Genomic DNA, 24367 nt, shown 5'->3' on the forward strand with positions numbered 1-24367 from the left:
ATATAAGGATTGCAAACCGAGGTCAGCTAGGTGAGTGGAACAAGGAGGGTGCAGGATCCCACAGGAAGTAGACACTTCCCTAGGAGTGTAAGTCATTCGAGGGCAGGCACCAGGAATACGGTTACTGACGGCACCAAGCTGGATTCTTTGATGGCAGGAAGATCCACTAAACCTCTAAGTAAAGGTGGGTATTTACCTTTTGGGGCCACAGGCTGACAAATTTCTCCCCACACCCCAACCTGAAAGACCAAGCAAAATCAGAAGCACTGCCCCGTCCCGATGAGGCAGAGGACTGAGTCAGGGGTTTCTTCTTAGTCAAAGGGATGCACCAGTTATGCACCCCGCATACCTTCCTCCTGTGTCATGAGCCCAGATAAGGGCCAGGATTCTTCCCATTAGATTGCTTCGGGCAGTCCTTACCAGCCCACTGGCGTTGGCATGTGTGTGCAGGTCCTCGGGACTGTGAAAATGAGAAAGTGGAATCCAAACTAGCTTAATAATAACTATTAAAAAGAGAGAGAGAGAGAGAGAGAGAGAGAGAGAGAGAGAGAGAGAGAGAGAGAGAAAGAGAGAGAATGTGTTAACCTCTTTCCTCCTTCCCTCCCACCCCTCTGGGATCTGTTAGTCTGTTCCATGCCTCCAAGCTTCTGGACCTATTTTGTTTGTCAGATGATTATGTTCATTCGATTCCACTTGTAAGTGAGGTCACAGACACACACACACACACACACACACACACACACACACACTATGTCTGTGCCCAATGCTTATGCATATATGTATATGAGGCCCTCATATACATATATGCATAAGCATTGGGCACAGACATAGTGTGGTGAAGGCCTGGGGTGGGACAGGGGCTGGGAGGAAGTGGGTAAAAAAAGGGGGCTGGGTATTGGGAGACATCTGCCAACAGTCAAATAAAATAAAGACCATAAACAGTCTGAATAATAAAATGGGGGGGGGGGGATTTATCCGTGTTTCATATTTAACAACCAAAAAGAATGTGACTTAGAAATCCAGCTGGTTCCAAGAGCTAGTGCCTGTCCCTCAAAGCTGTTGCCACCTCCTGCCTCTGCTTCCCTCCTTCCTGAGCTTCGCACAGTTTCAGTGTCATCTCTGGGTCTGATTGTGACAACACAGGGAGCAGCTCCTTTCCCAGTGCTTTATCCAGAAGCGCTGGGCCTGGTGAGCGTCCCCACAGGGCAGACTCCACTGCTGGGCCAGCCGCTCCCTGGACCCAGGGCAGCAGCAGGTGGACTGCGGGCAGCAGGGACTCCCAACGAGGAGAGAGGTGCTGTTACTGGAAGGGGAGTGTTCACATCAGAGAGATGAAACGAGTGTTCCTGACCTCACCTGAAGTCGGATTACTCAGAGCAATTTAGCTCCCAGGGATGCGTAAGGGTGGGGGGTGTATGTGAGTGAAGGGAGCTACATTTGGTTTCTTGTGACATCCAGCTGGGTAAACTGAGTCCAGGGGTTCAGCTCCTGCACCTGAGAGGCTGTCCCCATCCCAGGGAGTGTGATTCCTGGTGCTCCTTGCTTCTGCCTCTCCACCCAGGACCTGGCCTGCCCCTCTACCACCGTACCCAGGTCATGGTCATCTTCAGGGTCAGGTGACCTTCAGCAGAGACAAGGTGGGAGCTTCTCAAAAAGGTAAGTGGCAATTCTTAAAAGAGAAAACTAATGAAAAATTAAAGCAAAATACAGAACTCTCAGTGCCTTAACAGGGCGTACTGTGTAGAGCATGTAGTTTCATTCAAGTTAAGTGCAGCCTCGAATCCAAATGTCAGAGGAGTAAGGAACCTTTAAAAATCTCCCACTTTGCCCACATTATGTATTGATGGGGCACCAAAGGGCGGGAACCACTTCCTCACGTTAACCTCAGCTCACCCTTAACGTGAACGTCGGAGCTGATCCGGCCCGAGGCTTTTGCGGCTCCAACCTTCTAAATGATCTCTTGCATGCCCTGCATGTTAAAACAGCCATTTCTGTTTAAAATATTTTTTTAGCAATGTATATGACCAGATAATCTCTTCTCACAGTTCCCAAATGAAAAATTAAACAGGCAGTGACATAACAAGCCTTCCTCTCTCCCTGCCCCCTCCTCCTATTCTAGGCATGCCTTTTATTAGTTTCTTGTTCATTCTTGAAGGAATATTTTGTGCACACACAACCAACTCAATGACATGCCCACTCCCCACTAAGACAACTGTAGCATTCAGAACATCTGTTTTGCATTTTGTGGTTTTTCACTGGAGTCCTCATCTTGGAAAACTTCCCATAGGAGTATCTAATGATACTCTTTAGTGCCTGTACAGTAATTTTGATGGTTTTCAATATTTTGCTATTATAAATAACAGTAATTCTCTTTACAGTAATTTTGATGGTTTTCAATATTTTGCTATTATAAATAACACTGCAGCTACTGCCTTTATACATATGTCATTTCACGTGCTTGTGGTTATATGTGTAAGATAAATTCCACAAAAAATGCAATAGCAGAATCCCGATGGAATGCACCTTCGTTGGTTCAACAGATGCCGCTGACTTCAAGGAGACTCTCAGCATCCCTGAGAGGCCTCTGTCCTAAGGTTCTCCACTCAGCCTGCTTCCAAGTATTATGTCTTTGTGCATTTGATACTGATGGGATGGCAGCTCAGTGTTTTTCAGTTCAAACTATAGAAATATAAACAGTAACAACAGGCTTTTTTTCCTTCATATCTCCTGAATCCCATTTCCAGGCTGATTTCCAACATCCCTCTGATGATATGACCTCATTAGATATACTCACACCTGTTCTTCACTCAAAATACACCAGTGATGTTGAAAACACAGAGCTCTGCCTCATTCATTCACACAGCAGGTATTTTCTGAGTATTTAATCAGGTTTTAGGCTCTGGAGAGAAAGCCCTAAACAAGAGGACACATTCCCTGTCTCCTGGGGCTTACATTCTGATGGGGGAAGACATTTAGAAATGGGTGAACTGTCGTTGGAAAGAATGTAGGTGTCCTGAAGGGTAACACAGAGTGGCGTGGTAGAGGGGCTTCGGGTGGGAACAGAACAGCCTGCCTCCCCGCCCCCTCCCCCCAAGAATGCTATGAGCAGACAGTACTCACTCACTATTAATAGTAGCAATTTGTTATTTATTATTTTTGGCCTGAGTCGGCCTGTCGCTTTGGTATTATGTAGCAGAACTTTGAACTTTAATATCACCATTGAAACTGCCCCAGAGGTGCTTGAACTAGAGACATAAAAGCCACTCGAGTTCCTCTACAGGGCGGTGCTCAAAATCCAAATGTCAGTCCAATTCCCAAGGACACAAGCCAGGACTCAGTTAAGGGGAAAATCACCTCCTCCTTTCACCAAACTTAATAAACAGCTCTGTGTCTGCTGTAAGTCTACAAAATCTTGTTTGGGCTTGGGATCTGGCCCAGTTAGGTGGTACCCAGAGGACCAGATGCTCAGAGGACTGGGCCAAGGGGGCTGTGTTTCTGGTTCCTGCCCCCTGTGTCCGTGACTTTGGACTAGCCTTGGTGGAAGATCTAACGGCTCTGGGCATTGACTCACAGCATTGAGTCAGCTTGCTGCTGTTCTGACTCTGACCTTGGCCTCGAACCATGGTTTCCCCTTCAGAAGCAAACAGTTCCCCACCTTGGACTTCAGTTCCAATATGCATTGTCTCTTTGTATTAAATGGGGACCTCACTTAGCTCCCGCCTATCTCTCTGCGAGACCCTAGTCCTGTGACCTGCTCTGGTCATTGTCATTGTCAGCCATCAGGTATGCTGTTCTCTGTCCCGAAGGCCCAGGCAAGGCCTGTCTCCACCTCATCGCACCCGACCTTTTATCAGTTGTTCTTTTCCTGGGAGCACCCACCACTGCGCTTCCTTAACTGTCCTTCCACCCCCCTCAGCTGCTCCCAACCTGGGGGACTTCCACTGTCTTCCACTTGGACCCAGGCCACGGCCAGAGGAAGGCTGGGTGAGGGAAGTGGCTTCCAACTCTCATTTTCAGGACTCTGTGATTCAGCCTCCCCTCTCCTACTTTCTGTGCAGCTGGGAGATGAAGTGGCTCGCTAAGGTCACTCTGTGAGACGGGCAGAATGCAATCTTCAGAACGTGTTGCCCCCAAATAGAGTGTGGCTTCTACCCTTGAGCAGGTGCAGGCCTTCACTGCCGGGTGTCACCTCCGTGTCCTCTGTGAGTAGGGCAAGGCCCACACATTGCAGGAACCTGATCAGTGGTGGTGAGCAGATGAACACATCTTGCTGAGGAGCTGTGTTGGAGCCAGTCTCTGCCCCTAGCTCTGGGAACAGGGCCAAAATAAGGCTGACCGATGTGGTCCCTTCTCTTACGGAGCTTAGAGGTAAACAAGGACTTAGACCCAAAGCAAATTATCCTGGGAGGTGGATGAAATAATTACAACTCTCTGGCCCTTTACAGACAAGAGGACAGGAGCTAGGCAAGCCACTGGAGGGTGGTGAGCCAGCCCCCAGGCCCACCTGTTCCCTCCCGATGTCTTGTTTCAGAGCGTTGGGCTCTGTCATCTCGGCTAAGGGTGTGGCCAAGGCCTGGTTGAGGGAAGGCAGTGGCCTCAATTTCTCAGATGTAGGAGCCCTGCCAGACTCTGTTGCACCTGCCACAGAGCTGTCTCTGCCTGGGGCCAGGTAGAAAGGCTCCACCCATCAGCTATATACTGTTCCCTAAGCACCCTTCTATCCTCTCCTCCCAACCTTTGTTCTGTCAGGCTCTGCCCAGGATGTTCTTTTCTGCCTTTCATTCCCAGTCAAAATCCTTTCCACTCTTCAAGGTGAAATTTAAATACCACCTCCTCCAGGGAGTCTGCCCTGATTACCACCCCTATGTCCTCATTCAGGAGGAAGTGATGGCTCTATCTTTTGGCCTCACATCATGCTCAGTCTCTCACTCCTTAATTGCAAAGACAGAAGCAAATTATGGGTTCCTTGGGGTGTGTTAGAGCACTCATCCATTCACTTCCCAACTGTTTATTGAGCATCTACTATGGGCCAGGGTTGTAGGCAAAGTCTCTGCTTTCATAAAATTTGCTTTCTGATAGGAGAATCATAAAAAAAGAAAAGTAAACAAATGAAATATTTTCAGGTTGATAAAGGCTAATGAAGAGCATGGTTTTGGGTGGGGTGTCCCACATCAGGTTGGACAGGTCCATCAGGGACAGCTGCTGAGGAGGTGAAATTTGAGCTGAGTTATGAATGACGAGAAGCAGCCAGCTATGGGAAGAGCTGGGAGAAGGGCATTCCAGGTCACGGGAGGACAGGTGCCAAGACCCCGAGGCAAGAAAAAGCTTAGTGTGTTAGAGCAGCAGGAAAAAGCCTAGTGCTGTGGACACGGGTGTGTGTGTAGGGGGTGTCGGAAGAAGGAGGTACGAGGGAGGATGCAGGACCCAGTTCAGATCTGGCTTTGTGGGCCATGGTGAGCCTCTTGGGGTTTCCTAGACCTAGAGCCCCTGGGCAGTGTCAGGCAGGGGAGAGGAGAGAACTGACTGAAGTTCATTCATTCATTCATTCATTCACTAATTCATTCATTCATTCATTCAGTGATGATTCATGCCTCCCTGTGACACAGTGTTAGGTGCTGAGAACAGGGAAGGACTAGAGATGCTGTCTGCCCTCTGGATGTGTTTGTGGAGTGGAGGTGCCTCCCCTGAATTCACTCCACCTGCAAGGTCTGCCTTTTCTCCTTGCTGATTCAGTTGTTATCTGATGTCACGTTCCTTGCGAGAGAGTGAGCTGTGAGCCCTGCTGAGCGACCGGGAGCATGTTAGACATGCAGACCATGCAGACCATGCAGACCCAGGGCCCCTCAGACCCACTGCGTCGGCATCTGAACCCCGGTTGATGTATTGCCCCATGAGAGCAAGGTCGGTAACAGACTCTTACTAACCAAGCGGAGAAGACAGTAATGAGTCAGACACCAGCTCCACAGGACACAGCGGGGCCTAGTAACCTTCCATCGCTGCTTCTCAAAACCGAAGCGCACGCACGTGTCTGGGGAGTCTTGTTACAACGCAGCCCCAGCCCGGGGCGTTGGGAGAGGGGCCCCGAGCTCTGCGTTTCTAACAAGCCTTCCGGTGACGTGGTCGCTACGGGCCACGGAGGACGGAGCCCCCCCAAACTCACACAGGGGCCACTCCATTTCCATGATCACCTGCTGTGAGATGCTCATTTACACCATGTGGATCAGGAAACAGTTCACAGCGCTCAAAACTGAGCTGCGGAGCCGCAGCTTGTTTTTCTCACCTGCAAAATGAGTGATGATATTACTGCCTGGTGAGAAGAGTAAATAAAACAAAACCTGTCATGAGCTTAGCATAATGTTCGGCACACAGCGAGGGCTCAATATCTGGCAGCTTTTACAATATTTCTGGAACCCGAGTCCAGCTTTTCTGATTCCAAAGTGGGGGGGGGGGGGTTTCCCACCAGGTTGGTAAAAACCAGGGAGGTTGCCCAGCTGGAAGTTGGAGTTAGCAAAGAGATATTTAACAAGCACGTGAGTGGAGTCAGCAGGTGGATTCCTAAGGCGCGGGACAAGCTCACATCTTCCCTCTGAGGGTGCTGTGTTTGGAACTGGTGACCCCTGACGAGCTCCCCTTCTTCAGCCTGTGCTCTCTCCCCCTCAGGGCCGCATGCTCACAGCCTGTTTTGACAAGAGCCATGACCTCCAACCTGTCACAGTCCAATTGCAGCGATCTCAGCGCCCTGTCCTGGGCCAAGCGTGGCTTCCCCACCGCCATTGAAATCAAGAGGCCACCTCCGAGGGCAGGTCCCGGCTCCTCCAGGCTTCATTGATGAGGGACCTTGTCACTGTCCTAGGGAAAAAAAATAACAAAACTCTTGAGGCTGACATCCACAGATTATGACCACAGGGTCCCTGCCTGCCTTCTCAGCCTCCGTTTGGGTCCCTCTGCCCCGTCCGCTCACCGCCTGCTCACTCCCATCATTCCCCAGTGCTTCATTTCTTGTTTGGGAAATGCTCACCTGCATACCTGGTCGCCTGGCAACCTCCTAAAGTCACGTCTTTGGCACATCTGATCTGTGCCAGGACTGTTGTAGACACTGAGAACACAGCGATGAAGGCAAGGTTCATGGTCCCCGCCCCCGGGGAGATGGCACAGTATTGGGGGGAAACAGACAATACACAACACACAAATAACTAGGCAAGGTGCTGCCAGATGGTGACAACGCATACAGAGGGAAAGGGGTTACATGGCAGACTGTTGGGTGTCTGCGGGGTGGCAGCAGTGGACGACCAGATGGTTGGGGAAGAACTCCTGTGCTGACTGATGCTGAGGAGCTGAACAGGTGGGGAGAAGGGGAAAGTTCATTCCAGACAGGAAGGGAGAGAGGACAACCAGGAACAGAACGAAGGGCAGGAGGCCAAGGAGAGGGAGGAGGGCCGGAGAGCTGTGAGCTGAGCCGGAGGGGCCGGCAGGGGGCACCATGCTGACCTTCTGCCCCCGCGCCCCCCAAAGTGCTTTCCATGTTGGAGTGTCATCAGGGCACCAGGGGCCGGGCTTTTTCGTGCCTGTAGTCTCAGAACAGAACCTGGCTTGTAGTCAGGTCTCCCTAAGTGTTGATGGAATGGGCCCATTTGAGACGGAGATGGAGAGTGTGGGGATGGAGTCTGGGCGATGCAGCTCGTCCGAGGAGGTCTTTGCCGAATCAGCGCCCTCAATACATGTTTCCCCGCTGATTCCAATAGTGGCTGGGCCTGTGCCTCAACCCCAAAACAGCTCCAGGAGCAGCCCTGCCTCCGGTTGAGAGAAACATAGATCACCTCTCGGTGTTCTGAAAAGGAACGTGAGCGGTTGATCAAGACCCGATCAATTTCAAAACAGAAACTGGAGCTGAGTACAAATGGCCTGAGAGGAAGAGCAGAAACATGGCCTCCCCCAGAAATCCAACAGGAGGCAGACAAAGAGCACAGCAGAGAGGGGACCTCACAGCTGCACTCGCTGGAGAGGTCAGACCCGAGCGGAGCAGCGCCAGGAGCGAGGGTCCGCGTCACCCTGAATGAACTGGCCACACTCGGCCTTTCCTGCCCGCCCAGTGGAAACCGTTCCCTCAAATCCTGTTCTATTTCAGGAAACGCCCGCTGCGGCATAGGAAGTCCTGCACTTTCCACATCAGGGCCAGGAGTCAGGCCTGGGCCGTGGGCGCTCACACGGCGGGTGCCTCAGCCTCGGCTGCTGCTCACATAATACGCCGGGTACAGTGCACCCTGGGGGCTGAGCAGGCTTCCTCTCCAGGCAGGGAGAGGCTGAACTCCAGCCTTGTCACCATAAAACATGGTTTCAGTCCCTCAAGGAGCCTTGAACGGTTCCTGTGCCAGCTTCAAAGGAAAGAGGGAAAATCGGCCAGACTCCGTGACCTGTCACGTCCCTTTTGCTCCCTCCTGACCTGGGAGAGGAAGTCTGAAAGCCCGGCCTCCCTCACCTTCCCAGAGAAGCCACAGGCGTGAGGGCCCGGATGCAGGTCCTCGGCAGGCCGGCAGCCTCTGTAACTACCCTGGGCCACTGCGGAACCTGCTCTTTGGGGAGGATGGGGCAGGCCAAAGGCAGGTGACCTCGTGGGGAGAGCACTTCTCCCTCCTCGCTCTTCCGGTCTGGTGGAAGTGTTACAGTCAATATATGCTGAGGGCACTGAGTCCAGATGCCCACACCTGAGAGTTTTTATAGGACGAAGAGTCTTTATGGGGTGACCCCTGAATTCCTTATTGTAGCAGGTTGTCTAAGGATCCTTTTTAAATTCTCGGATGTTCAGAAGTCTCTACAAACTTTCTGGGTTTTATTTGGGATCTTAGTGGACATTTCTATTGCAAGAACTTCGATAGCACATGGACAAGGAGTGGTTGGAAAACACAGAAAAAAGAAAAGATGAGGTATTTTGAGCTGTGTAGTGAGAGGGATCCCCATTCTGCCAGTTTGGGAAGGATTTTGGTTTCTTCTTGATCCAAAATAAAGTGGATCAAGGCTGATCTTCAGTCACGGTGAAGAGCAAATATGACTTTTCAGGTGTGCTGGTTTGGGGACCTGCAGGCCAGTCTCACCGAACAGACTCTGGGGTGGGTGCTGGCTGTGCTATAGGCTTGCTGTGTGACCTTGGACAAGCCACCGCCTGTCTCTGGGCCCCAGCTTTCTCTGGAAAAGGAGAGGGCTGGATTAGATCACGGTTTCTTTAAACCCGTGACTAATTATCATAACATTAAAAACAATTAGATCACAGAGCAGAAAATTGTGCACAGGTTAATCCTCCTGATTAAGGACAGGTGAACTTGGAGTGGGTTAATCTATCTCTAACTCCTTTAAACACCCGGTCTTACCTTGTTACAGCTTGAAAGCAGACTCCAGGCTCAGCCCCCCTTAGACAGCATGTCTCTGCCTAGATAAGGATTGGATCAGGTGGTTTTGTTTTTATTTTATTCATTTTTATGGTTACCTTTCTATTACAAGGCATCCTGGTTTCCCATGGATGGCAGTGATGTGGTGTTCTTTTCTTACATGTGTGTCTGCAGATGAGAACATTTACAGAAACCTGTGAAGGTGGTGTTGGCATATGGCTAAACTGAGGTTGGTCCATGCACGCTGGGAAACCCTGGTCTAGATGATCTGCAATGGCTGTGGTGGTTTTTTGTTTTTTGGTGGTGGTTTTTTCCCCCATAAAATAATTTGGCTCTTGACACCTTAAGTCTCTCTGGAAAAAGGCAAAGTTTAAATAATGAATGAGTGACTACATAAATTTACTTTCAGTTTTCCTTGTTTCCAAATCTCATTGGCTCTTTGCTTGGAGTATTTTTAAATTGATTGGCTGCTTGCTTCAAATTGTGTATTTAAAAAGTTTTGGCGCGGGCTCTAGGCCTGGTGTGTTTGCTGGGTTGGAGTCTGGGCGTGCCACCAAGCCGCTTTGGCTGGGTGACAGTTCAAACAGCCAAACAGCTGGTCCTGCTGGGAGAGCCATCAGTGGGCAGATCCCACAGACACAGAGTTCTGGGCCCCGCGGGGGACCTGAGGGGCTGGGTGGCATCCTCAGATCCAAGGGAGGCCATGGGACTCAGGGAAGGCAGTGATGACTCCCCCAATCCCCCACCTCTGCTTTCTACTTCCTCCTCCCCAGGCGCTGTCCTGGGCTCTGACTTCGGTGCTCACTGGCACTGCTCCTCTGGAACCAGAGTCAGTGGGACAGGAGGAGGGGACTTTATCATCAGTCCGCCTCACACTGCAGGTGATGGCTTGCCTTCCCCGGGGAAGGACTGAGGATTTGGAAGGACCAGGCAGGGCCATGCCTGTTCCTCAGCCCAATCCCAGCCACGTGGTTTCACTTATTAGCTTTTTCGGAGGGCAACAGAGCATCATGGGCAAGGTAAACGGGAGCAGGTTAGTGCAGTGACTGAACACTTTCTAGTTGCTCCAGCAGCACAAATAGTTATTACAGAAAGCCCAGAGCGAGAGACTCCTCAGGGCTGCTGCGGTGATGAGGGGAATCGGTGTGGAGAGGGCACCACAGCTGTGCCCACTCATCACGGTCCTCCACAAACTACAGCAGGATTCCTGTTTGGCTCCTCAACCTGGAAGTGGCTCCTCGGGGGTCTGAGCATGTTTGTTGAATGAGCAAATGATGGAACTGGCTGGCTTAGAGGGAGAAGCCAGAGGTGTCCAAGCTGAAGATGTGAGCTGTGGACTTAGGGCCCTGCTCCTCCCGTCAAATATCAAAATGGAAATGAATAGGAGCTCAGAGATAAGCTTCAGCTTTGCACCGTCAGCCCGGCTGATGACCGCCACACAGTGGGGCTGGGAGCAGCCAGACCACTGCAGAACGGCCTCCCCTTTCCACGTAACTGACGTTAAAGTTAGCATGTGCCTCCAATGTAGCCACCGGAGGACTGCAGCCGCCCTGCCATAGGCGGTGTCGTGAGCATGGCTCAGGTGAGCATTTCCTCTCTGGCAAAGGCATCCGGAGTGTTTGAGGTTTGGCAGGAAGATCCAAGGAGTCTGCTACTGACTCAGCAGAATAGCAAGGCGGCGATGAGGCTGCCTTCTGTTAAGAGTGTCTGTTTCTCCTTGCCTGACCTCAGGTTGTGATGAAGATAACCTGCCAGAACCCCAAACCCCACTCACACCGATGAGAGGAGAGGCAGGTGCAGAGAGGCCACGATTAGAAGAACGATGAGAACGGAATCCACGTGACAGTCTCTTCCTGGCCATCTGGATGTTGCAGGACGCCCAGTGGCGTAGGATGTACTTGGGATCAGTAAACCTCCCACAGTCCCCCAGCCAAACGGTCTCTACATTCCAGGTAGCTTAGGACCAGGGTCCCAAAGGTGCAGGGGTCTCGGTTAGAGGTCACTGCTGGCCAGGCACGCTGCACAGGGGGTCTAGGTGAGCTACGAGAGGCACTGTTGGCAGTGGAGAGCTCACTGTGTGCCAGGCCGTGCATGTAGCCCTGTTTGTGGGTCATCAATCCGCCACCAGCCCCGTGGCACATGGTCGTAAATGTCCACTATTTATGGTCCCAGGCGGCCTTCCCACTCCCTGAGAGCCCTGGCTGCTTTGGGAGTTCTCTCGCTCAGTGTTTATGGTCTCCACGGACCAGTAAATCAGACGACTTCCCCTCTCGCTGCAGTGCTTGAAGGTTTCTTCAAACCACACTGGTGATTTGGAATCCTGAGCTTATCAGTGGAGAGCAGAAATCCTCAGGACTCGATTATAGCTCCAGGTCCGGGCAGGGCTGCCAGGTAACGTCTGCTCTGTGCTCAACCTCAACCTTCTCCTCTGCCCCCTGGAGCTGGCCCACCCCCTCCAGTCCATTTCCTTTAGCCAGAGCCTCTGAGGGGCCCTGAATTCTGTCTGCAGAGCGAGCCCATTCACCTAACTCTAATGGAGCCGAAGCCTCTGTGCCCTCCAGATCCGGGGTTCGAAGAGATCATGACAGTCTGAGGATGTACGATTCCGAAATGATCTGGCTAATGCCTTCTCTGAGCTGAGAGCTGCGTGGGGTTCACACCTGCAGATCCAGGCAGCTTGAGCCACCCGCTGAGTCAGCAGTGGCGTGTGTGAGCTCAGCTGACAGCACATCTCACTCCAGCTGGCCTCCCCCTGCGGGCTCCACGTGGCAGGTCCCGCCAGCCTCATCTCTGTGCTCGCCCATAAGGTTTACTGTCCCCTGGGACAATGTGCAGACCACATCGGGGACACATCGGGGAAAGCTGAACCTGAGCAACAAGGTTTTGCCCCATGGATGGTCCCTGGGGTGCCCAAGGGTCATCCAGCCATGAAGCAGCAACAAGCAGGGCCTCCTGGCACCCCTCTCCATCCTCCTACCGGGGTCCCTGAAGCAGCTCTGAGGAAGCGCAGAAGTTGAGGGAAGACTGGAAAACTGCTGAGCCAGCAGTTAATTTGAACAGAATTGGATTCAGTGGACATGGAGCTGGGCAAGGTCTGAGCTAGAAGGTTTGCACTATTCCTCTCTCTCCCTCTCTCTCTCTCTTTCTCTCTCTCTCTCTTTCCCTCCCCCCCCCCTTTGTTTTGTCCTCTGCCTCCACCTATCCCCCTCTGGGCCTCCTTTCTTTCTCTCCCTCCCCCCCCTCCCTCCCCATCAAGATATGGCGGAAGGTGGCTTGGAGAGAAATGAAAAAAGGCAGAAGGTGGAAGATGATGGAGAGTTCATCTGGGCAACAGAGTTGCTCTCAGCAAAGGACTTTGGGCTGCCTCAGATTTACAGGAACTGATGGGAAGAGTAAAGAAGTCACTGAATAGGTATGTGAGCTGCTAAAAGACAGCCAAGGATACGGGCCACCTGCTGAGCTGTCTGGCCCCAGGGCATTAGGGGGTGCCGGCTTCCTGGGAGAACTGTGGGCACAGCAGAAGGGCCTTTGGACCAGCAGGGAAGCTGGTCAAGTTCTCTTGCTGTGTGTCTGTCCTGCTTGCCGTGGTGCTAAGGGGATTGGACCCCCCTCTAACGAATATACTCAGTATAGGAGCCTCTGAGTTAGCATCTGGGGCTGTGGAAGCCAGACACCCGTCAAGTTGAAGTGTATGTGACTCCATGGTTTGCCAAGGGCTTGTGTGCACATGACCTCAAGGTTCCTCTGAGGTGTGCAGGAAGGTGTGTGTGAGGAAGGTGACACAGAGCCTGCTGTCCCAGACACAGCTGATGTCACCAGGAAGCAGGACATGAATGAGGTGGGAAGAGACACACGGAACAGACGGGCTAATTGCCGGGTGTTCTGGGATTGGGCTCCCACATATGCCCAGCCCCCAGGCAGGACGATGGTGTGTGCATTCCATTCCCGATAGGTCAGACTGGCTTTGTGTTAAGTTTCCTGGATCGTGCCACTCTAATGTGTCATGTGTACTTGGTTGTCATAGCACGTTGCTCCAAGAGGATGATCTTTCAGGCCAAAGGTCACACACTGGCTGCCCGCGCAAGCTGTGCTAGCTGCAGATAGGTTTTTTTGGTCTGCATCAGGTTTAAAATTTTGAATCGGTTGCTAACGTTTAAAAATTGGAAGCTGTCTGCATTTCTGGTTGTCTTGAAAAAAAAAATTGGAGGATCTGACAACATTGGTTTTTTCAACGGCCCAGTTCTGAGTCATGGGTTCATCACAGACCCAAACCAGCCCACTTCACTTCTCTGTGTTAACTACATGGCCCCATGTGCACTTGCCTTTGAGACTCATGGCTTAGGCTGCTGTCTTGTGTAACTTGCCATGTGGAATAGGGTTTGGTAAACTACAGCGTGGGGGCCAAATCCGACCCTTGTCCTGTTCCAATAAAGTTTTATTGGAACACAGCTACATTCATTGTTGACATATGGCCCATGGTTGCTTCCACACTTCTCAAAGTGCAGTGGTTGCTAGAGAGACCATATTGTCTGCAATTCCTAAAATATTTACTCTCCAGCCCTCTGTAGAAAAGTTGATCCTTGCTGGGGACCATGGCCCATTGGAGTGTTTTTTAAATAAAAGTTGCTTTTTTCTTTCCTCTCGGAGGAATTCTACTTCATTTTCATGCTCTCAAGGCCTATTTATAACCTACCCAACTGAGAGGGGAAGTAGGGGACCAATTGTTCCCTGGGCCTGAGTTATGACGAGGTCGTACAATGTCAGTTTCTGTGGTCAGGGCCCTCAGGCAGTTGGCTTCCTTTCATGTTTCCCTTGCCGGCCCTGTCCGTGGGGAAATACCTGGAATTATTGGCATCCTGCTTTTCTGTAGACTCTACCTCTAATCCACAGGGACTCGCATTGCTGTTGTTACTGTCGTTTATGAGAACAATATCTCACACGTGTGCAGAGGAAGTGGCTGACGCACAGTATTCCTGTACCTCTTCTCACATTCTCTTCCCAAGACTGTTCTGCAAAGCAGGTGGACTGCCACCAGAACGGCTCTTCTTTTCTCCATCTTCCTTGCTGCGGGGCCTAGCTGTAGGCAGTGACTGAACATGCCAGACTCTTGCTTTTCTAGCCTTCCATAGTGGCTGGGGTGATCACATGACCCTATTTTGGCTAATGATAGATAAGGGAAGTCTTCTGGGAGGCGTCTGGGAAATATTTTCCTCTCTCATAAGAAAGCATTACGGTCAAGAGAGTTTCCCGTGTCTCTTCCTTTTTGTTTTTGTGTGGCTTTGTGAGGATGTGATGGTTGGAGCTTTGCAGCATCTTGAGACATGAAGTGAGGCATCAATGATATCTGGGGATATGGGGAAGGGGGAGGAGAAAATCCTGAGTTCCTGGGGACATCAGTAAGCCTGGAGCCACTGCCCTTCAGATGGCTTTTGTTAAGTGAGAAGCTAATAAATAAAACTTTCTTATTAAAGCCACTTTGGGTCATGTTTTCTGCTCTTTTATGGCCAAAATAATATCTCATTTCAAATTACATAATTTAAAAATCATAACAGTTCTTACTATGGGTTAGGTACTGTTCTGAGTGCCTTCCAAATAGTAACTCTCTTAGTCTTCATGATGACACTAGAAAGTAGGTATCATTATCCCAGTTTTATCGAAGTGAAAAGTGACATTCCATAAATGCTAATACTGTATGATGTCAGGCCTGGAAAGAGGCAGAGCTAGGATTTAACCCCAGGTAGCCTGGCTCCAGAGGACCCTGGGCTTACTCACTGTACTGGACTCCTTTTCTAGAAGAGAGGAAATGTTTGGCTCCATGTCACATGACACAAGTTGTCTCAGCACCTGGTGCCACCCCAAGCCTGGAGTGGTCTGTGCACAGTCCCTCCCTCTCCTTGCCAGACAGTGAGCTCTCCATCTTCATTACTCTTGAGCTGGGCACAGTCCTATATTGCAGTGGGTACTCCATCCTAGGACTAGATTTCAAACCTCTTTGCTACTCACCTGCTGCTCCTCCTTCCTTCCTCCTGGCTGCATGCATCAAACGTTGCCAGCCTGAGTGAGCTCAGGAGGAGGGGGCAGCCAGGCTGGTATCATGTGCCTTGTATCTTCCTGAGGGACACTGCATAGTGGCTGCAGGTATGGAGTTTGAAGTCAGGCAGAGTTTCGATTAGTTGTGGCTCTTGTTATGGGGAAACCCCCTCCCCTCTCTGAGCCTCAGTGTGCTCTTCTGTAAAATGCAGTAATAATGACCTATGCAATGAGGTAATTTTGAGTATTAGATTGATAGGCATATGAAATGCTTTCAAAGTCACTGTCACCAAGTCATCACCTAGTAAGTGGTAAATACGGTTATTAGTGAGGCTGGTTTATTCTTACTGTCACTATGTGTGAGGCTGCTTGTGGGCTAAAATGTCTTGGGACCCTCTGTTCCATATGAGGTGGGCCAGAAGTCCTGGGAGTGCGGGAGGTGATGGCCCGGGAGTCAGGAGACCCATCTCAGTGGCTCCCCCTCTCTGGGTTTTGATCCCCAACCTGTCAAATCTGTGCATCGGCTGAAATGACCCCTAAGCTTTCCCAGCTGGGACTCCCCCCCCCCCCCCCCCACCCTGCCCTGCAAGACGCACCGGGCACTCAGGCCTCCATTCCCTCTGGGCTCTGCACAGCCCAGGAGCAGTTACCATCCCTCAGGGCCCTGGCCAGTTTTCCCCCCAATCCACCGAGCTTCCTTTTCCATCAGCCACCAGCACGCCCAGTGCCAGGTGTGGGGTGCGTGGTCAATAATTCAGAGCCGGGTGAATGAATGAGCTCCACCGAGTGCGGGAGTGACCTCTGAAGGTTGAGCAGGCTTGGTTTCTTGTAGTGTAAATATTTAGAATATGACCATGATTATAGTTTTTGGCAAAGGGAATCTCTTACTCATGGTCATGGCCTGAACCTGACCACACTGGGAGCCAGCACCAGAATAAACTGGACTGAACTGCCAGCTTCAGAGCCAAAGGGAGGCTGACTTTCCATTGACCCATAAGCCAGGTCTGGTTTTTAGAAAGAATTTTACAAACATTCCAATATCTAGCAAACCTGTCAAACCAGATGCATCCTCGCATTTGCTTCTAAAACCCTGAACTGGGACAAAATTAGACCCCAAATGATTCTTTTTTAAATAATATTGCACAACATACATAAATAACACAACATGTGTAAATAACACTTGCAGGGCACGTTGTGCTAAGTGCATTATCTCATTTGTTCCTCAGTTAAACCCATGAAGTTGGTACAGGTGAGCACAAGTGAGGAAAATTCAACAGCTAAGTAATTTTTGCCAAGGTCACATGACCACTAGGAGGCAGAATGGACATTGGAATGCAGGGCCCTTGGGTTCCTCAGCATCAGTGACAGTAACAGTGGATTGAGCCTGCTTACCAGGCAGTACCCGGCTGGACATTTTGGGTGGGTGAACTCAGTCGATCCCTAAAACTGTCTGGAGTGTGCCATTATCAGGTCTCCGTTTCCCCTTCTGCAAAATGGGGCAGTAATCGGGGCTGCCTCCTGGGGCTGCTGGAGGAGCAATGAGAGAACAAACACACTTTAAGAGTCTGGCTCAGTGATGGCAGCATAGTTAACACTGAGTAGCTCTTAAAAAAAATAAAAAATAAAAAAATATATATATTTTTTTTATATGTAATTATATATATATATAAAATTATATATATATATATATATATATATATATATATATATATATATATATATATATAATTTTTTTTTCAGAGAGGAAGGGAGAGGGATAGAGAGCCAGAAACATTGTTGAGAGAGAAACATAAATCATCTGCTTCCTGCACATCCCTCAACCGGGGATGTGCCCACAACCACGGTACATGCCCTTGACCAGAATCAAACCCGGAACCCCTGAGTCCATAAGCCGACGCTCTATCCACTGAGCCATACTGGCCAGAACCCGAGTAACTCTTATTGTTATTGGAATGATCCACCAGCTGAGAGAGGTTTAAGAACCACTGCTCCATTGCTCTGTATAAAGAAGCCCTGAAATCACAGCCTCTACCAGAGACAACACGTGTTCTTGGGACACACACACATGCACCTGCACACCTGGACATAACACAGGAGTGGCACACATATGTACACACACATGCATGTATATACTATATGTGGCATATAAATGCTCACACATGCATACATGTATGACACACAACACATCTATGGTTATATATGCTCGCACATATTTGCATGCACCCTCACAAGTGCTCACACACACATTGCATATGCACGTGCCCTCCCCTTCTTCGCCTAACTAACACCTGCTCATGCTCAGCTCTCATCCTGAAGTTCACACAGCCTCAGGGCTGCTGCCCTGACCTCCAGGTGACCTCAGGTCACTCAGGCTGTGCTCTCTTGGCCCCTAGCACCTTTCCTCCTCTGTTTACATGACAATTGTCATTGAATAATCGTGTACTCAGCTGCTTGGTTCTGCATCTCCTGCTAGAATGTGAGCTCTGCAGAGGGCAGGAGAAAAGCATATTCTCCACTGACTCAAAGCACCCAACACAGCCTGGCGCACAGTAGGCCTCTGCCACTGAACAGAAGCAGCGGTCCTTTTTCATACAGCGTGGGGAATATGCTGATTCTGAGCGGGGCCACCTCTGGTAAGGCTTTTGGCCTTGGGGTGTGTGATGGTTTGTAGACTCACCCTGAGAGATCCCAGCCTCCGACCGAATGCTGTGGAAGTTGGCAAGAAAGAAGCCCAGCTCTTAGTCACCAGGCTGGTGGCGGGTGGAATGTCTAACAGGCCTGAAGCGCAGACAGCTCCTTATTGCTTCTCCCCCCGCCTTCCCCAGGGAGGTTAGGAGACACCAACAGCTGCCACAAGTAATAAGGTTGAGGAGTCCTTGCCTGGGCTGGGACTGTGTTCTTTCTCTCATCCAGACAATGCAGTGAGCAGCCCCGTTAGGCACGGAGGGAAATGGGAAACTGCAGGGCGGTGAACAGCAGGCTGCTCGGGTTAGACTACAGACGGCCCCCGGCCTGCGATGGACCCCAGCCTGCGATGGTTTCACGTAGTGATGTTCTGACTTCACGATGGTGTGAAAGCCATTTGCATTCAGTAAAAACTACATTGAACTTTGATCTTTTCCTGGGCTAGCAGTATGTGGTACTATACTCTCCCATGACGCTGGGCAGCGGCCACCCCGTGATCACGAGGGTAAACAGCCGACTCTGTGTCGCCAGCATTGTTTTGGACATTACGTTTTGTTTCTGTATCCCATTGTGTCTGCAAAACACCTGTCTGCGTGCCTGCTTCTGATGTGAGTGAGAAGATGGCCATTACAGACGCTTCTTGACTTACGCTGGGGCTGTGTCCCAATAAGGCAAGTGTTCTGAGCATGTATAAGGGAGGCTCGGCTACACTGTGATGTTCAGTAGGCTAGGGGTAGTGAATGCATTTCTGACTTACCATGGATTTATAGAAACTTAACTCCAATTTAAGTTGAGGAGCAGCTGTAATTTATTTTCCTTCATTTACTTACGTAAGGAATAGTTCAGGGCACCTTCTAGCTGCCTGGGATACAGGAGAAATGGGATCTGCATAGTCCTTGGGTGCTCACGTCTGCTGGAGGGATGGAAAGGACTCGGGCAATCAAAATACTCCCGTGGGGACGTGCAGAAGAGAGGTCCTGAGGTGGGGTGGGGCTTCTGGAGAGAAGGCGTTTAAGCTAAGACCGGAGTGTGAGTGGCCATTGGGCAGGCTTGGAGGAGGGGAAAGGAGACCTGAAGGGAAGAGTTTCTGGGTGAGCCCTGGGTGGGGGGGAGGGGGATGGCAGGAGTTCAGTGTGGAAGCTGCTGTGGGTCTGCATGGAGGGAGAGCAGGGTCCAGAGGGATGCATAGCTCGTCCAAGTGGCTCCTGGAGCCCAGCCCCCAGGTAAATGGCAGATGGATCTGAGGATGGAGGTACTCACAGGCTGAGAGAGGACCTTCTCTCAGTGAACTGGAGGTGGGTCTGAGGCTGGTGGGAGAGGGTAGGCAGGCTGGCACATTCTGGAGCAGGGAGCTCCTCCACATCAGAGTGTAGGGAGGAGGGAAAGCACTGCTATGAGGCCACCATCCTCGGGCCTGTGTTCTCTCCTGGACAGGGAGGCCCTGGTGACTTCTCACACACTTCCCAGCAGCTGCTCCTGAGCTCTGTGGCTGGGGCAGCTGTGTGCTCCCGCGTCCCCCACAGGCCACCATATGCCCTGCCTGGTGTTTGTCCCCACAGTCCCCTCTGTCCTGCAGTATCCACCCTGGCCACCCGCCCTCTTTTCTGTCACTATCCAGAAGCTGTCACCACAGCAGCTCATGCCACATTAATGGGACCGTGACGGTGGTGATGATACCACTTCTTCACTGTCTTCCTGTGCCCTTCTCCACACTGGGCACCTGCCTGCTCTCTCTTCCTCAAGAGCATGCGCTTTCTTACCTGGAATTCTTTGCCTCTTTCTTCCCTCCCATCTCTGCCTGACCCATTCTCACATTCAGTTCCAAGCTAAGTACAATTTCTTCAGAGAAGTCTTCCCGAGGGTCCACCTTCCCAGCCCCAATTTAAGCGGGAATTTCACCCAGTGTTGTGTGATCGTCCCCGTAAGATACACGCAGGGCAGGGGACGGATTGACAGGCTCATTGCTGTATCTTGTCACCGGGCACTGTCCTGGGTACATACTAGGCACTGAGTGTTGTTGAATGGCTAAATGACATCTCAATGGATTTAGTGCGTTTCATACATATGCAAGTTATTAATTATACTCAAGCCAGGCCTATCAACAAGCTCAGCTTTTCTATCACAGCCTATAGTGATGTATCCTGGTCACTAGAGGGCGATGTGAAACCATAAAGCTGGGTGGCTCGGGGACCCCCACCCCTTTTCGAAAAGTGGAAGTTTACTCTTGAGCCACTTTCTAGTCTCTCCATCCCCTAGACTCGTCGAATAAAACTTAAACATACATAGACTGTTATGAGTTGGAAGGCTTGTTGGAGCCCATTTGGTCCAATCCCAGACTTTGAGACCTGAGAGAGTGAGTTCCCTCTGCCTTCGTGGTATAGACTTGACCCCATGGTGTGGATTTGTTCCCAGCCGTGGACAACTCCTCTATCTCAATGTTCGCGTTCTCTGTTACCTAGGACAGACCGTTGTCACTAGTCTGTCCATCCACCCTATATATGTTTATGGACTCCCTACAATGTCCTGGGCACTGGGGTGGGTGCAGGAAATCCTCGAGTACGAAACAGTCCCTGCTTCAGCGAGCCCACCGTCCAGCTGGGACAGTGAACATCGAGGAGTGACATGCAGTTACCCACCGTGAATAGTGGGAAGGTGAAGGCCGAGTTTGAGGACAGGCTATGATGGGGCCTTGATTCTTTCTTGCAGTCACTCCTGAAGGAAGGGCCATTTAGTAAAGAACTGGAGGTTGAGCAGGTACTGGCGGGCGATCCAAAGGCCACCTTCTGCCCACATGCCCATCTGGGCTGCCAGCTGCTGTTGGGCAAGTGTTTTCTGCTTGTTCACTATCCTCCCATCCACATAACGGGAGAAGGCTTCTGAGCCTGCTGATTAAGAGGGGCTTGTCTGGGGTTCTCATGGGCAGATTTCTCAGTCACAGGACAGGGTCCAACTCTTGGGTGAAAAGGGGTATCTGCACAAATGGCCTCCTCCAGACTGGGGCCAGGGACCCTCCATGCTTTGCAAGCTCTGGGGAAGCTGCATTCAGGCAAGAGGACTGCGGCCTTAAGGCCCAGCCCCCAGCTCCCAGCCCTCCTCTATGTGACTCAGACTGCAGGCCTCCAAGCACGGAGCTGGTTAAGTGTACAGACCCCCAGCCCACCCTAGAGATAAAGTAGTTTGGAGAAAGGCCCCAGAACCTGCATGAACACAAGTCCTTCAGGTGATTCTGATGCATATTGAAGTCTGGAAATCATACCCTTGTCATTTCTGTAGAAAAGGATGTATGAATCAGGCTTCCAATTGGCCTTGATTTATATTCTATTCTGTGTATTCCAAAAACGTTGTGGCTAACCTCAATTTTTGTCATTCAAATTACATCCTCAATGCACATAGAGCTAAAGAGTCAACCGTTTGGGATGCAGCTTTTCACTCCAATGGAATTCTGTCATGTGTGTTAATTTTCCTAAATGAGGGCCACGTCTATTTGTGCTTCGCAGACTAATTCGTTCATCCATTAGAAACACTTAGAATTCAGCTTTGAGGAAGGTGGCAGTCTTAGTTTGGGGAGATTGGAGAAGACCCGTGGCTGGAGGCACAAATTTTTAAACTTCAAAGCCTAGAGTTAAGCTCTTCCAGGTCAAATTATCTACTTATTGTCAGAGTTATAATCACTGTCCACCTGGGACAGGTGAGCCCAGACCAGTGTTCCCTATTTGCAGCTAAAAACCTGATGCCCTTGAGTTTGCTGGGAGGGTACAGTTCCGTGGATCCTGCCCAGGACAGCCATCTGTGGGGTTAGCGAACACTCCAATCCCTTGTTCTGAGCTGACAAAGGGGCTCAGGCAGACATGCCTTGCACCATGCACATGTCTTGGCTCTTGACAAGGAATATTTCATTCAGAATTCTTATCTCCTTGATCTGTTGCTCTAGCCTTTGGCTGGCCCATCGTTTCCCATTCATGGAGGCAGTTGTAGTAGATGGCTGGGCTGTCCAAGTTGATCCATTCAACTGTCATCTGTCCCAGGCAGGCCAGGGATCCCTGAGGAAGGGACAGAGAGGCGAGGAGGGACAACACCATGCAGATAAGCGCAGAGGCTGCAGGTCTGTTCATGCGGAGGCTACTGCAGGTCATGCCGAATCAGAAGCCGAGCTGTTAGTTTTGAAAGGACAATGAATTGGATTTGGGGCCCAAAGACGCCCTGTCATTTGCATTGAAAAAGAGAGAGAAGATAGCATCTGGAGGGACTGGGGAGACAAAGTAAAAGTAGCAGGAGCAGGAGATCAGCATGAAAGGGAGCCACGCCCCATGAAAGGTAAGAAGGGGGAAAGGCGGGCTCCAATGCTAGAAAGAGGCCTTAGTTTTCATCATAATTGTTTACGTGGGTTTGCTGACGTGTTCACTGCATGTACACTTCAAATATATACATGAGGGTTGTCCACGGACTCTCTCTGTATCCCCGCCATGGCTGTAAGACAGGCCGGTCATTTCCCCATTGCCAGTGAGGAGATAGAGGCCCAAGACAGAGACATCATGGCACAGCCAGAAGGAAGCCTGGTCTCCCATCTCTATGCCCAGTGCATCCTGAGGGTACTCAGTCAGATGATACTTCATGCAGGGAGCAGTTGTATAGCAGCGGGGGCTGGCCCCTCTCCCATGCTCTCTCCTTGAGGTGCCATCTTGGAACTCTGTTTGGAAGCCACCAGGGTGGCAGAGGTCACTCAGAGCCATGGCCTCTCCTCGGAAGGGGAGGGAGCTGGCGTGCTGTAACATGATGTGCTCTGGTGATTGAACCTAGTGATACACTTAGGAAAGATCAGGAAGGAAAAGATAGGAAGCGGGGAAAGACTCAAGAGGAAGTGGACGGTTGTAAAAGAGATAAGGCACGTGCTGCAGGGTCTTATCAGGAACCGTATGCAGTTGGTCACTGACCCAGCAATGGAGCCTTTCGGGGGAGTGGGTGGTCAGCTCGGGCCTGGAGAAGTAGTGACCACAGTGCGAGGTCCAGGAGCCCCTGCTCTTGGGGATGGGAGCATGGGCCCTGGAGTCAGACAGACTCAAGTTCAAGTCTCTGCTACTTCTAGGTATGTCTTTGGATGAGACACGTAATCTCACTGAACCTTAATTCTTCATCTGTAAAGTGGGAATAATAATGATTGTGACAATGAAATGAAATCATGCTTAAAAAGCACCTAACACAATAATAACCACTAAATACATACCATTAAATAAAAACAACTAAATGATACCATTTGTGGCCATCATAATTATATTGACTAGCATATAGAAGGAAGGAAATTCTATTGAATAAAATGATCATCCCCCTGGCTCTGCCCTTGACAAATTCTTCCCTTGATTTCAACTTTCTGGGCTACTATATTACCTTTATCACCCAAATTACTTTTAATTTTTCAAGATTCCATGCAATGAAGAGAAATTAGCCTCATTCTGAGGATAAAGTGAAGAGACAGCATGACTGAGGTGTCAAGGCTGGCACAGGGAGTGGCGCCAGCACCATGGTTCAAACCTGGTCCCACAGCCTGTGGGCTCAGCCACTGCCTCTGAGCGGAGAAGACAGGGTGTCTGATGATGACAGGAGAGCACAGCCGTCGTCACGAAGGGACGAGCTGAGGGACCCAGCCTGGCTTGGGGGTTAGGAGACGTCCTGAGACTCAGCAATGCGCAGGGATGTAGGGGTCTCACAGGGGAATGCAGAGCTGGAGGCCATGACTCCCACACACAGTCAGAGGAATTCTCTCGGGGTCTGCCATGCAAGAACTTTAAAATCCTAGCAATTATGCATTCATTATAAATCATTAATGCATGAGGCTCTGATTTTACATTTAGGAGATGATAGGGGATCTCCTTTTTAAAAAAGAATATTTTTGTATTGATTTCAGAGAGGAAGGAAGAGAGAGAGAGAGAGAAACATCCATGATGAGAGAGAATCATTGATCGGCTGCCTCCTGCCCGCCCCCCACTGGGGATTGAGCCCACAACCTGGGCATCTGCCCTGACTGGTAATGGAACTGTGATCTCCTGACTCAACCACTGAGCCATACCAACGGGGCGGGGATTTCCTTTTTAAATATACAAACACACATAACAATATTAGGTAAACAAGAGTAACTGTTTATGGAGAAAATCAGGACCCCAGAAGTCTGATGCCTGAAGTCTGGGAAATGGATTTAGTACTATCTTTTCTTTTTCTTTTTTATGGTAGAGAAAACTGAGTCTCAGAAATACTACAAGATTTGCTCAGTGTCACAGAAC

General features: G+C 50.4%; 1 long non-coding RNA gene across 2 annotated transcripts in view; it reads right to left on the reverse strand.

Moving 5' to 3' along the window:
- LOC118711029 overlaps positions 1 to 24367 on the reverse strand; it is a 33282-nt gene that overhangs the window by 5244 nt on the left and 3671 nt on the right. Inside the window, exon 1 of one of the 2 annotated variants that reach the window (XR_006740692.1) lies at positions 197 to 493. The exons of the other annotated variant lie outside the window; for it this stretch is intronic. This is a non-coding gene — a long non-coding RNA (uncharacterized LOC118711029). Of the gene's footprint in view, positions 1 to 196; positions 494 to 24367 lie in introns of those variants that run through there. 2 annotated transcript variants of the gene reach the window in all.

Source organism: Pipistrellus kuhlii, unplaced genomic scaffold (assembly GCF_014108245.1).
Source record: "Pipistrellus kuhlii isolate mPipKuh1 unplaced genomic scaffold, mPipKuh1.p scaffold_m20_p_8, whole genome shotgun sequence".
Lineage (NCBI taxonomy): Eukaryota > Metazoa > Chordata > Mammalia > Chiroptera > Vespertilionidae > Pipistrellus > Pipistrellus kuhlii.